Source organism: Cervus elaphus, unplaced genomic scaffold (assembly GCF_910594005.1).
Source record: "Cervus elaphus unplaced genomic scaffold, mCerEla1.1, whole genome shotgun sequence".
Taxonomy (NCBI): Eukaryota; Metazoa; Chordata; class Mammalia; order Artiodactyla; family Cervidae; genus Cervus; species Cervus elaphus.
Window position 1 is genome coordinate 197,399 of NW_025316712.1, and position 12,693 is coordinate 210,091.

Below are 12,693 nucleotides of genomic sequence, written 5' to 3' on the forward strand. Positions count from 1 at the left end.
TTTCACAGCTTTTCATTCTCCTCGCATTTTTCACACCTTTTCATGCTCCTCGCATTTTTCACACCTTTTCATGCTCCTCGTATTTTTGACAACTTTTCATGCTCCTCGAAATTTTCACACATTTTCATGCTCTTCATATTTTTCACACCTTTTCCTGATCCTTGCATTTTTCACACGTTTTCATGCTCCTCGCAATTTTCACACCTTTTCATGCTCTTCGTAGTTTTCACACCTTTTCATGCACCTTGCATTTTTCACACCTTTTCATGCTCCTCGCATTTTTCACACCTTTTCATGCTCCTCGTCTTTTTCTTTCTTTTTTTTTCTCCTCGCATTTTTCACACATTTTCATGCTCCTTGCATTTTACACACCTTTTCATGCTCCTCGACTTTTTTTTTTTCTCCTCGCATTTTTCACACCTTTTCATGCACCTCGCATTTTTCACACCTTTTCATACTCCTTGCATTTTTCACACCTTTTCATGCTCCTCGCACTTTTCAAACTTTTTCATGCTCCTCCTATTTTTCACACCTTTTCATGCACCTCTATTTTTCACACCTTTTCATGCTCCTCGCATTTTTCACACCTTTTCATGCACCTCACATTTTTCACACCTTTTCATGCTCCTCGCATTTTTCAGACCTTTTCATGCACCACGCATTTTTACACCTTTTCATGCTCCTTGTATTTTTTTTTTTGCTCCTCGCATTTTTCACACCTCTTCATGCTCCTCGCATTTTTCACACCTTTTCATGCTCCTGGTCTTTTTTTTTTTTTGCTCCTCGCATTTTTCACACCTTTTCATGCTCCTGGTTTTTTTTTTTTTTTGCTCCTCAAATTTTTCACACCTTTTCATCCTCCTCGCATTTTTCACACCTCTTCATGCTCCTCGCATTTTTCACAACTTTTCATGCTCGTCGCATTTTTCACACCTTTTCATGCTCCTGGTCTTTCTTTTTTTTTTTTTTGCTCCTCGCATTTTTCACACCTTTTCATGCTCCTGGTCTTTTTTTTTTCTTTTGCTCCTCGCATTTTTCACACATTTTCATGCTCCTGGTCTTTTTTTTTTTTTTTTGCTCCTCGCATTTTTCACACCTCTTCATGCTCCTCGCATTTTTCACAACTTTTCATATTCGTCGCATTTTTCACACCTTTTCATGCTCCTGGTCTTTTTTTTTTTTTTTTTTTTTGCTCCTCAAATTTTTCCCACCTTTTCATGCTCCTCGCATTTTTCACACCTCTTCATGCTCCTCGCATTTTTCACAACTTTTCATGCTCGTCGCATTTTTCACACCTTTTCATGCTCCTGGTCTTTTTTTTTTTTTTTGCTCCTCGCATTTTTCACACCTTTTCATGCTCCTGGTCTTTTTTTTTTTTTTGCTCCTCGCATTTTTCACACCTTTTCATGCTCCTGGTCTTTTTTTTTTTTTGCTCCTCGCATTTTTCACACCTTTTCATGCTCCTGGTTTTTTTTTTTTTTTGCTCCTCAAATTTTTCACACCTTTTCATCTTCCTCGCATTTTTCACACCTCTTCATGCTCCTCGCATTTTTCACAACTTTTCATGCTCGTCGCATTTTTCACACCTTTTCATGCTCCTGGTCTTTCTTTTTTTTTTTTTGCTCCTCGCATTTTTCACACCTTTTCATGCTCCTGGTCTTTTTTTTTTCTTTTGCTCCTCGCATTTTTCACACCTTTTCATGCTCCTGGTCTTTCTTTCTTTTTTTTTTTTTTTTGCTCCTCGCATTTTTCACACCTTTTCATGCTCCTGGTCTTTTTTTTTTTTTGCTCCTCGAATTTTTCACACCTTTTCATTCTCCTCGCATTTTTCACACCTCTTCATGCTCCTCGCTTTTTTCACACCTTTTCATGCTCCTGGTCTTTTTTTTTTTTTTTTTTTTTTGCTCCTCGCATTTCTCACACCTTTTCATGCTCCTGGTTTTTTTTTTTTTTGCTCCTCAAATTTTTCACACCTTTTCATGCTCCTCGCATTTTTCACACCTCTTCATGCTCCTCGCATTTTTCACAACTTTTCATGCACGTCGCATTTTTCACCCCTTTTCATGCTCCTGGTCTTTTTTTTTTTTTTTGCTCCTCGCATTTTTCACACCTTTTCATGCTCCTGGTCTTTTTTTTTTTTTTGCTCCTCGCATTTTTCACACCTTTTCATGCTCCTGGTCTTTTTTTTTTTTTTGCTCCTCGCATTTTTCACACCTTTTCATGCTCCTGGTCTTTTTTTTTTTTTGCTCCTCGCATTTTTCACACCTTTTCATGCTCCTGGTTTTTTTTTTTTTTTTGCTCCTCAAATTTTTCACACCTTTTCATCCTCCTCGCATTTTTCACACCTCTTCATGCTCCTCGCATTTTTCACAACTTTTCATGCTCGTCGCAGTTTTCACACCTTTTCATGCTCATGGTCTTTCTTTTTTTTTTTTTGCTCCTCGCATTTTTCACACCTTTTCATGCTCCTGGTCTTTTTTTTTTCTTTTGCTCCTCGCATTTTTCACACATTTTCATGCTCCTGGTCTTTTTTTTTTTTTTTTGCTCCTCGCATTTTTCACACCTCTTCATGCTCCTCGCATTTTTCACAACTTTTCATATTCGTCGCATTTTTCACACCTTTTCATGCTCCTGGTCTTTTTTTTTTTTTTTTTTTTTGCTCCTCGAATTTTTCACACCTTTTCATGCTCCTGGTATTTTTTTTTTTTTTTTTTGCTCCTCGAATTTTTCACACTTTTTCATGCTCCTGGTCTTTCTTTTTTTTTTTTTTTTTGGGCCTCGCATTTTTCACACCTTTTCATGCTCCTGGTCTTTCTTTTTTTTTTTTTTTTTTTTGCTCCTCGCATTTTTCACACCTTTTCATGCTCCTGGTCTTTTTTTTTTTTTTTTTTGCTCCCCGCATTTTTCACACCTTTTCATGCTCCTGGTCTTTCTTTTTTTTTCCTTTTTTTTGCTCCTCGAATTTTTCACATCTTTTCATGCTCCTCGCATTTTTCACACCTCTTCATGCTCCTCGCATTTTTCACAACTTTTCATGCTCGTCGCATTTTTCACACCTTTTCATGCTCCTGGTCTTTCTTTTTTTTTTTTTTGCTCCTCGCGTTTTTCACACCTTTTCATGCTCCTGGTCTTTTTTTTTTTCTTTTGCTCCTCGCATTTTTCACACCTTTTCATGCTCCTGGTCTTTCTTTTTTTTTTTTTTTGCTCCTCGCATTTTTCACACCTTTTCATGCTCCTGGTCTTTCTTTCTTTCTTTTTTTTTTTTTTTTGCTCCTCGCATTTTTCACACCTTTTCATGCTCCTTGCATTTTTCACACCTTTTCATGCTCCTGGTCTTTCTTTTTTTTTTTTTGCTCCTCGCATTTTTCACACCTTTTCATGCTCCTGGTATTTTTTTTTTTTTTTTTTGCTCCTCGAATTTTTCACACCTTTTCATGCTCCTCGCATTTTTCACACCTCTTCATGCTCCTCGCATTTTTCACAACTTTTCATGCTCGTCGCATTTTTCACACCTTTTCATGCTCCTGGTCTTTTTTTTTTCTTTTGCTCCTCGCATTTTTCACACCTTTTCATGCTCCTGGTCTTTCTTTTTTTTTTTTTTTTTTTGCTCCTCGCATTTTTCACACCTTTTCATGCTCCTGGTCTTTCTTTTTTTTTTTTTTGCTCCCCGCATTTTTCACACCTTTTCATGCTCCTGGTCTTTCTTTTTTTTTTCTTTTTTTTGCTCCTCGAATTTTTCACATCTTTTCATGCTCCTCGCATTTTTCACACCTCTTCATGCTCCTCGCATTTTTCACAACTTTTCATGCTCGTCGCATTTTTCACACCTTTTCATGCTCCTGGTCTTTCTTTTTTTTTTTTTTGCTCCTCGCGTTTTTCACACCTTTTCATGCTCCTGGTCTTTTTTTTTTTCTTTTGCTCCTCGCATTTTTCACACCTTTTCATGCTCCTGGTCTTTCTTTTTTTTTTTTTTTGCTCCTCACATTTTTCACACCTTTTCATGCTCCTGGTCTTTCTTTCTTTCTTTTTTTTTTTTTTTTGCTCCTCGCATTTTTCACACCTTTTCATGCTCCTTGCATTTTTCACAACTTTTAATGCTCCTCGCATTTTTCACACCTTTTCATGCTCCTGGTCTTTCTTTCTTTCTTTTTTTTTTTTTTTTGCTCCTCGCATTTTTCACACCTTTTCATGCTCCTCGCATTTTTCAAACCTCTTCATGCTCCTCGCATTTTTCACAACTTTTCATGCTCGTCGCATTTTTCACACCTTTTCATGCTCCTGGTCTTTTTTTTTTTTTTTTGCTCCTCGCATTTTTCACACCTTTTCATGCTCCTGGTCTTTCTTTTTTTTTTTTTGCTCCTCGCATTTTTCACACCTTTTCATGCTCCTGGTCTTTCTTTTTTTTTTTTTGCTCCTCGCATTTTTCACACCTTTTCATGCTCCTGGTCTTTTTTTTTTCTTTTGCTCCTCGCATTTTTCACACATTTTCATGCTCCTGGTCTTTTTTTTTTTTTTTTGCTCCTCGCATTTTTCACACCTCTTCATGCTCCTCGCATTTTTCACAACTTTTCATATTCGTCGCATTTTTCACACCTTTTCATGCTCCTGGTCTTTCTTTTTTTTTTTTTTGCTCCCCACATTTTTCACACCTTTTCATGCTCCTGGTCTTTCTTTTTTTTTTTTTTTTTTTGCTCCTCGCATTTTTCACACCTTTTCATGTTCCTGGTCTCTTTTTTTTTTTTTGCTCCTCGCATTTTTCACACCTTTTCATGCTCCTGGTCTTTTTTTTTTTTTTTGCTTCTCGCATTTTTCACACCTTTTCATGCTCCTGGTCTTTTTTTTTTTTTTGCTCCTCGCATTTTTCACACCTTTTCATACTCCTGGTCTTTCTTTCTTTTTTTTTTTTTTTTGCTCCTCGCATTTTTCACACCTTTTCTTGCTCCTGGTATTTTTTTTTTTTTTTTGCTCCTCGAATTTTTCACACCTTTTCATGCTCCTGGTCTTTCTTTCTTTCTTTTTTTTTCTTTTTTGCTCCTCGCATTTTTCACACCTTTTCATGCTCCTTGCATTTTTCACAACTTTTCATGCTCCTCGCATTTTTCACACCTTTTCATGCTCCTTGCATTTTTCACACCTTTTCATGCTCCTGGTCTTTCTTTTTTTTTTTTGCTCCTCGCATTTTTCACACCTTTTCATGCTCCTGGTCTTTTTTTTTTTTTTTTTTTTTTGCTCCTCGAATTTTTCACACCTTTTCATGCTCCTGGTATTTTTTTTTTTTTTTTTTGCTCCTCGAATTTTTCACACTTTTTCATGCTCCTCGCATTTTTCACACCTCTTCATGCTCCTCGCATTTTTCACAACTTTTCATGCTCGTCGCATTTTTCACACCTTTTCATGCTCCTGGTCTTTTTTTTTTCTTTTGCTCCTCGCATTTTTCACACCTTTTCATGCTCCTGGTCTTTCTTTTTTTTTTTTTTTTTTGGGCCTCGCATTTTTCACACCTTTTCATGCTCCTGGTCTTTCTTTTTTTTTTCTTTTTTTTGCTCCTCGAATTTTTCACATCTTTTCATGCTCCTCGCATTTTTCACACCTCTTCATGCTCCTCGCATTTTTCACAACTTTTCATGCTCGTCGCATTTTTCACACCTTTTCATGCTCCTGGTCTTTCTTTTTTTTTTTTTTGCTCCTCGCGTTTTTCACACCTTTTCATGCTCCTGGTCTTTTTTTTTTCTTTTGCTCCTCGCATTTTTCACACCTTTTCATGCTCCTGGTCTTTCTTTCTTTTTTTTTTTTTCTTTTTTGCTCCTCGCATTTTTCACACCTTTTCATGCTCCTGGTCTTTTTTTTTTTTTTTTTTTGCTCCTCGCATTTTTCACACCTTTTCATGCTCCTGGTCTTTCTTTCTTTCTTTTTTTTTCTTTTTTGCTCCTCGCTTTTTTCACACCTTTTCATGCTCCTTGCATTTTTCACAACTTTTCATGCTCCTCGCATTTTTCACACCTTTTCATGCTCCTTGCATTTTTCACACCTTTTCATGCACCTGGTCTTTCTTTTTTTTGCTCCTCGCATTTTTCACACCTTTTCATGCTCCTGGTCTTTTTTTTTTTTTTTTTTTTTGCTCCTCGAATTTTTCACACCTTTTCATGCTCCTGGTATTTTTTTTTTTTTTTTTGCTCCTCGAATTTTTCACACCTTTTCATGCTCCTCGCATTTTTCACACCTCCTCATGCTCCTCGCATTTTTCACAACTTTTCATGCTCGTTGCATTTTTCACACCTTTTCATGCTCCTGGTCTTTTTTTTTTCTTTTGCTCCTCGCATTTTTCACACCTTTTCATGCTCCTGGTCTTTCTTTTTTTTTTTTTTTTTTTTGCTCCTCGCATTTTTCACACCTTTTCATGCTCCTGGTCTTTCTTTTTTTTTTTTTTGCTCCCCGCATTTTTCACACCTTTTCATGCTCCTGGTCTTTCTTTTTTTTTTCTTTTTTTTGCTCCTCGAATTTTTCACATCTTTTCATGCTCCTCGCATTTTTCACACCTCTTCATGCTCCTCGCATTTTTCACAACTTTTCATGCTCGTCGCATTTTTCACACCTTTTCATGCTCCTGGTCTTTCTTTTTTTTTTTTTTTGCTCCTCGCATTTTTCACACCTTTTCATGCTCCTGGTCTTTCTTTCTTTCTTTTTTTTTCTTTTTTGCTCCTCGCATTTTTCACACCTTTTCATGCTCCTTGCATTTTTCACAACTTTTCATGCTCCTCGCATTTTTCACACCTTTTCATGCTCCTTGCATTTTTCACACCTTTTCATGCTCCTGGTCTTTCTTTTTTTTTTTTGCTCCTCGCATTTTTCACACCTTTTCATGCTCCTGGTCTTTTTTTTTTTTTTTTTTTTTGCTCCTCGAATTTTTCACACTTTTTCATGCTCCTCGCATTTTTCACACCTCTTCATGCTCCTCGCATTTTTCACAACTTTTCATGCTCGTCGCATTTTTCACACCTTTTCATGCTCCTGGTCTTTTTTTTTTCTTTTGCTCCTCGCATTTTTCACACCTTTTCATGCTCCTGGTCTTTCTTTTTTTTTTTTTTTTTTGGGCCTCGCATTTTTCACACCTTTTCATGCTCCTGGTCTTTCTTTTTTTTTTCTTTTTTTTGCTCCTCGAATTTTTCACATCTTTTCATGCTCCTCGCATTTTTCACACCTCTTCATGCTCCTCGCATTTTTCACAACTTTTCATGCTCGTCGCATTTTTCACACCTTTTCATGCTCCTGGTCTTTCTTTTTTTTTTTTTTGCTCCTCGCGTTTTTCACACCTTTTCATGCTCCTGGTCTTTTTTTTTTTCTTTTGCTCCTCGCATTTTTCACACCTTTTCATGCTCCTGGTCTTTCTTTTTTTTTTTTTTTGCTCCTCGCATTTTTCACACCTTTTCATGCTCCTGGTCTTTCTTTCTTTCTTTTTTTTTTTTTTTTGCTCCTCGCATTTTTCACACCTTTTCATGCTCCTTGCATTTTTCACACCTTTTCATGCTCCTGGTCTTTCTTTTTTTTTTTTTGCTCCTCGCATTTTTCACACCTTTTCATGCTCCTGGTCTTTTTTTTTTTTTTTTTTTTGCTCCTCGAATTTTTCACACCTTTTCATGCTCCTGGTATTTTTTTTTTTTTTTTTTGCTCCTCGAATTTTTCACACCTTTTCATGCTCCTCGCATTTTTCACACCTCTTCATGCTCCTCGCATTTTTCACAACTTTTCATGCTCGTCGCATTTTTCACACCTTTTCATGCTCCTGGTCTTTTTTTTTTCTTTTGCTCCTCGCATTTTTCACACCTTTTCATGCTCCTGGTCTTTCTTTTTTTTTTTTTTTTTTTTGCTCCTCGCATTTTTCACACCTTTTCATGCTCCTGGTCTTTCTTTTTTTTTTTTTTGCTCCCCGCATTTTTCACACCTTTTCATGCTCCTGGTCTTTCTTTTTTTTTTCTTTTTTTTGCTCCTCGAATTTTTCACATCTTTTCATGCTCCTCGCATTTTTCACACCTCTTCATGCTCCTCGCATTTTTCACAACTTTTCATGCTCGTCGCATTTTTCACACCTTTTCATGCTCCTGGTCTTTCTTTTTTTTTTTTTTGCTCCTCGCGTTTTTCACACCTTTTCATGCTCCTGGTCTTTTTTTTTTTCTTTTGCTCCTCGCTTTTTTCACACCTTTTCATGCTCCTGGTCTTTCTTTTTTTTTTTTTTTTGCTCCTCGCATTTTTCACACCTTTTCATGCTCCTGGTCTTTCTTTCTTTCTTTTTTTTTTTTTTTTGCTCCTCGCATTTTTCACACCTTTTCATGCTCCTTGCATTTTTCACACCTTTTCATGCTCCTGGTCTTTCTTTTTTTTTTTTTGCTCCTCGCATTTTTCACACCTTTTCATGCTCCTGGTCTTTTTTTTTTTTTTTTTTTTGCTCCTCGAATTTTTCACACCTTTTCATGCTCCTGGTATTTTTTTTTTTTTTTTTTGCTCCTCGAATTTTTCACACCTTTTCATGCTCCTCGCATTTTTCACACCTCTTCATGCTCCTCGCATTTTTCACAACTTTTCATGCTCGTCGCATTTTTCACACCTTTTCATGCTCCTGGTCTTTTTTTTTTCTTTTGCTCCTCGCATTTTTCACACCTTTTCATGCTCCTGGTCTTTCTTTTTTTTTTTTTTTTTTTGCTCCTCGCATTTTTCACACCTTTTCATGCTCCTGGTCTTTCTTTTTTTTTTTTTTGCTCCCCGCATTTTTCACACCTTTTCATGCTCCTGGTCTTTCTTTTTTTTTTCTTTTTTTTGCTCGTCGAATTTTTCACATCTTTTCATGCTCCTCGCATTTTTCACACCTCTTCATGCTCCTCGCATTTTTCACAACTTTTCATGCTCGTCGCATTTTTCACACCTTTTCATGCTCCTGGTCTTTCTTTTTTTTTTTTTTGCTCCTCGCGTTTTTCACACCTTTTCATGCTCCTGGTCTTTTTTTTTTTCTTTTGCTCCTCGCATTTTTCACACCTTTTCATGCTCCTGGTCTTTCTTTTTTTTTTTTTTTTGCTCCTCACATTTTTCACACCTTTTCATGCTCCTGGTCTTTCTTTCTTTCTTTTTTTTTTTTTTTTGCTCCTCGCATTTTTCACACCTTTTCATGCTCCTTGCATTTTTCACAACTTTTAATGCTCCTCGCATTTTTCACACCTTTTCATGCTCCTGGTCTTTCTTTCTTTCTTTTTTTTTTTTTCTTGCTCCTCGCATTTTTCACACCTTTTCATGCTCCTCGCATTTTTCAAACCTCTTCATGCTCCTCGCATTTTTCACAACTTTTCATGCTCGTCGCATTTTTCACACCTTTTCATGCTCCTGGTCTTTTTTTTTTTTGCTCCTCGCATTTTTCACACCTTTTCATGCTCCTGGTCTTTCTTTTTTTTTTTTTGCTCCTCGCATTTTTCACACCTTTTCATGCTCCTGGTCTTTCTTTTTTTTTTTTTGCTCCTCGCATTTTTCACACCTTTTCATGCTCCTGGTCTTTCTTTTTTTTTTTTTTTTTGCTCCTCGCATTTTTCACACCTTTTCATGCTCCTGGTCTTTCTTTCTTTCTTTTTTTTTCTTTTTTGCTCCTCGCATTTTTCACACCTTTTCATGCTCCTTGCATTTTTCACAACTTTTCATGCTCCTCGCATTTTTCACACATTTTCATGCTGATTGCATTTTTCACACCTTTTCATGCTCCTGGTCTTTCTTTTTTTTTTTTTGCTCCTCGCATTTTTCACACCTTTTCATGCTCCTGGTCTTTTTTTTTTTTTTTTTTTTTGCTCCTCGAATTTTTCACACCTTTTCATGCTCCTCGCATTTTTCACACCTCTTCATGCTCCTCGCATTTTTCACGACTTTTCATGCTCGTCGCATTTTTCACACCTTTTCATGCTCCTGGTCTTTTTTTTTTCTTTTGCTCCTCGCATTTTTCACACCTTTTCATGCTCCTGGTCTTTCTTTCTTTTTTTTTTTTTTTTTGCTCCTCGCATTTTTCACACCTTTTCATACTCCTGGTCTTTTTTTTTTTTTTGGCCCTCGCATTTTTCACACCTTTTCATGCTCCTGGTCTTTCTTTTTTTTTTTTTGCTCCTCGCATTTTTCACACCTTTTCATGTTCCTGGTCTTTTTTTTTTTTTCCTCGCATTTTTCACACCTTTTCATGCTTCTGGTCTTTCTTTTTTTTTTTTTGCTCCTCGCATTTTTCACACCTTTTCATGCTCCTGGTCTTTCTTTTTTTTTTTTTTTTGCTCCTCGCATTTTTCACACCTTTTCATGCTCCTGGTCTTTTGTTTTTTTTTCTCCTCGCATTTTTCACACCTTTTCATGCTCCTGATTTTTTTTTTTTGGTTTTTTTGCTCCTCGCATTTTTCACACCTTTTCATGCTCCCGGTCTTTTTTTTTTTTTTTTTTTTTGCTCCTCGCATTTCTCACACCTTTTCATGCTCCTGGTTTTTTTTTTTTTTTGCTCCTCAAATTTTTCACACCTTTTCATCCTCCTCGCATTTTTCACACCTCTTCATGCTCCTCGCATTTTTCACAACTTTTCATGCTCGTCGCATTTTTCACACTTTTTCATGCTCCTGGTCTTTCTTTTTTTTTTTTTTTTGGGCCTCGCATTTTTCACACCTTTTCATGCTCCTGGTCTTTCTTTTTTTTTTTTTTTTTTTTGCTCCTCGCATTTTTCACACCTTTTCATGCTCCTGGTCTTTCTTTTTTTTTTTTTTGCTCCCCGCATTTTTCACACCTTTTCATATTCCTGGTCTTTCTTTTTTTTTCCTTTTTTTTGCTCCTCGAATTTTTCACATCTTTTCATGCTCCTCGCATTTTTCACACCTCTTCATGCTCCTCGCATTTTTCACAACTTTTCATGCTCGTCGCATTTTTCACACCTTTTCATGCTCCTGGTCTTTCTTTTTTTTTTTTTTGCTCCTCGCGTTTTTCACACCTTTTCATGCTCCTGGTCTTTTTTTTTTTCTTTTGCTCCTCGCATTTTTCACACCTTTTCATGCTCCTGGTCTTTCTTTTTTTTTTTTTTTGCTCCTCGCATTTTTCACACCTTTTCATGCTCCTGGTCTTTCTTTCTTTCTTTTTTTTTTTTTTTTGCTCCTCGCATTTTTCACACCTTTTCATGCTCCTTGCATTTTTCACACCTTTTCATGCTCCTGGTCTTTCTTTTTTTTTTTTTGCTCCTCGCATTTTTCACACCTTTTCATGCTCCTGGTCTTTTTTTTTTTTTTTTTTTTGCTCCTCGAATTTTTCACACCTTTTCATGCTCCTGGTATTTTTTTTTTTTTTTTTTGCTCCTCGAATTTTTCACACCTTTTCATGCTCCTCGCATTTTTCACACCTCTTCATGCTCCTCGCATTTTTCACAACTTTTCATGCTCGTCGCATTTTTCACACCTTTTCATGCTCCTGGTCTTTTTTTTTTCTTTTGCTCCTCGCATTTTTCACACCTTTTCATGCTCCTGGTCTTTCTTTTTTTTTTTTTTTTTTTGCTCCTCGCATTTTTCACACCTTTTCATGCTCCTGGTCTTTCTTTTTTTTTTTTTTGCTCCCCGCATTTTTCACACCTTTTCATGCTCCTGGTCTTTCTTTTTTTTTTCTTTTTTTTGCTCCTCGAATTTTTCACATCTTTTCATGCTCCTCGCATTTTTCACACCTCTTCATGCTCCTCGCATTTTTCACAACTTTTCATGCTCGTCGCATTTTTCACACCTTTTCATGCTCCTGGTCTTTCTTTTTTTTTTTTTTTCTCCTCGCGTTTTTCACACCTTTTCATGCTCCTGGTCTTTTTTTTTTTCTTTTGCTCCTCGCATTTTTCACACCTTTTCCTGCTCCTGGTCTTTCTTTTTTTTTTTTTTTGCTCCTCACATTTTTCACACCTTTTCATGCTCCTGGTCTTTCTTTCTTTCTTTTTTTTTTTTTTTTGCTCCTCGCATTTTTCACACCTTTTCATGCTCCTTGCATTTTTCACAACTTTTAATGCTCCTCGCATTTTTCACACCTTTTCATGCTCCTGGTCTTTCTTTCTTTCTTTTTTTTTTTTTTTTGCTCCTCGCATTTTTCACTCCTTTTCATGCTCCTCGCTTTTTTCAAACCTCTTCTTGCTCCTCGCATTTTTCTCATCTTTTCTTGCTCGTCGCATTTTTCACACCTTTTCATGCTCCTGGTCTTTTTTTTTTTTTTTTGCTCCTCGCATTTTTCACACCTTTTCATGCTCCTGGTCTTTCTTTTTTTTTTTTTGCTCCTCGCATTTTTCACACCTTTTCATGCTCCTGGTCTTTCTTTTTTTTTTTTTGCTCCTCGCATTTTTCACACCTTTTCATGCTCCTGGTCTTTTTTTTTTCTTTTGCTCCTCGCATTTTTCACACATTTTCATGCTCCTGGTCTTTTTTTTTTTTTTTTGCTCCTCGCATTTTTCACACCTCTTCATGCTCCTCGCATTTTTCACAACTTTTCATATTCGTCGCATTTTTCACACCTTTTCATGCTCCTGGTCTTTCTTTTTTTTTTTTTTGCTCCCCACATTTTTCACACCTTTTCATGCTCCTGGTCTTTCTTTTTTTTTTTTTTTTTTTGCTCCTCGCATTTTTCACACCTTTTCATGTTCCTGGTCTCTTTTTTTTTTTTGCTCCTCGCATTTTTCACACC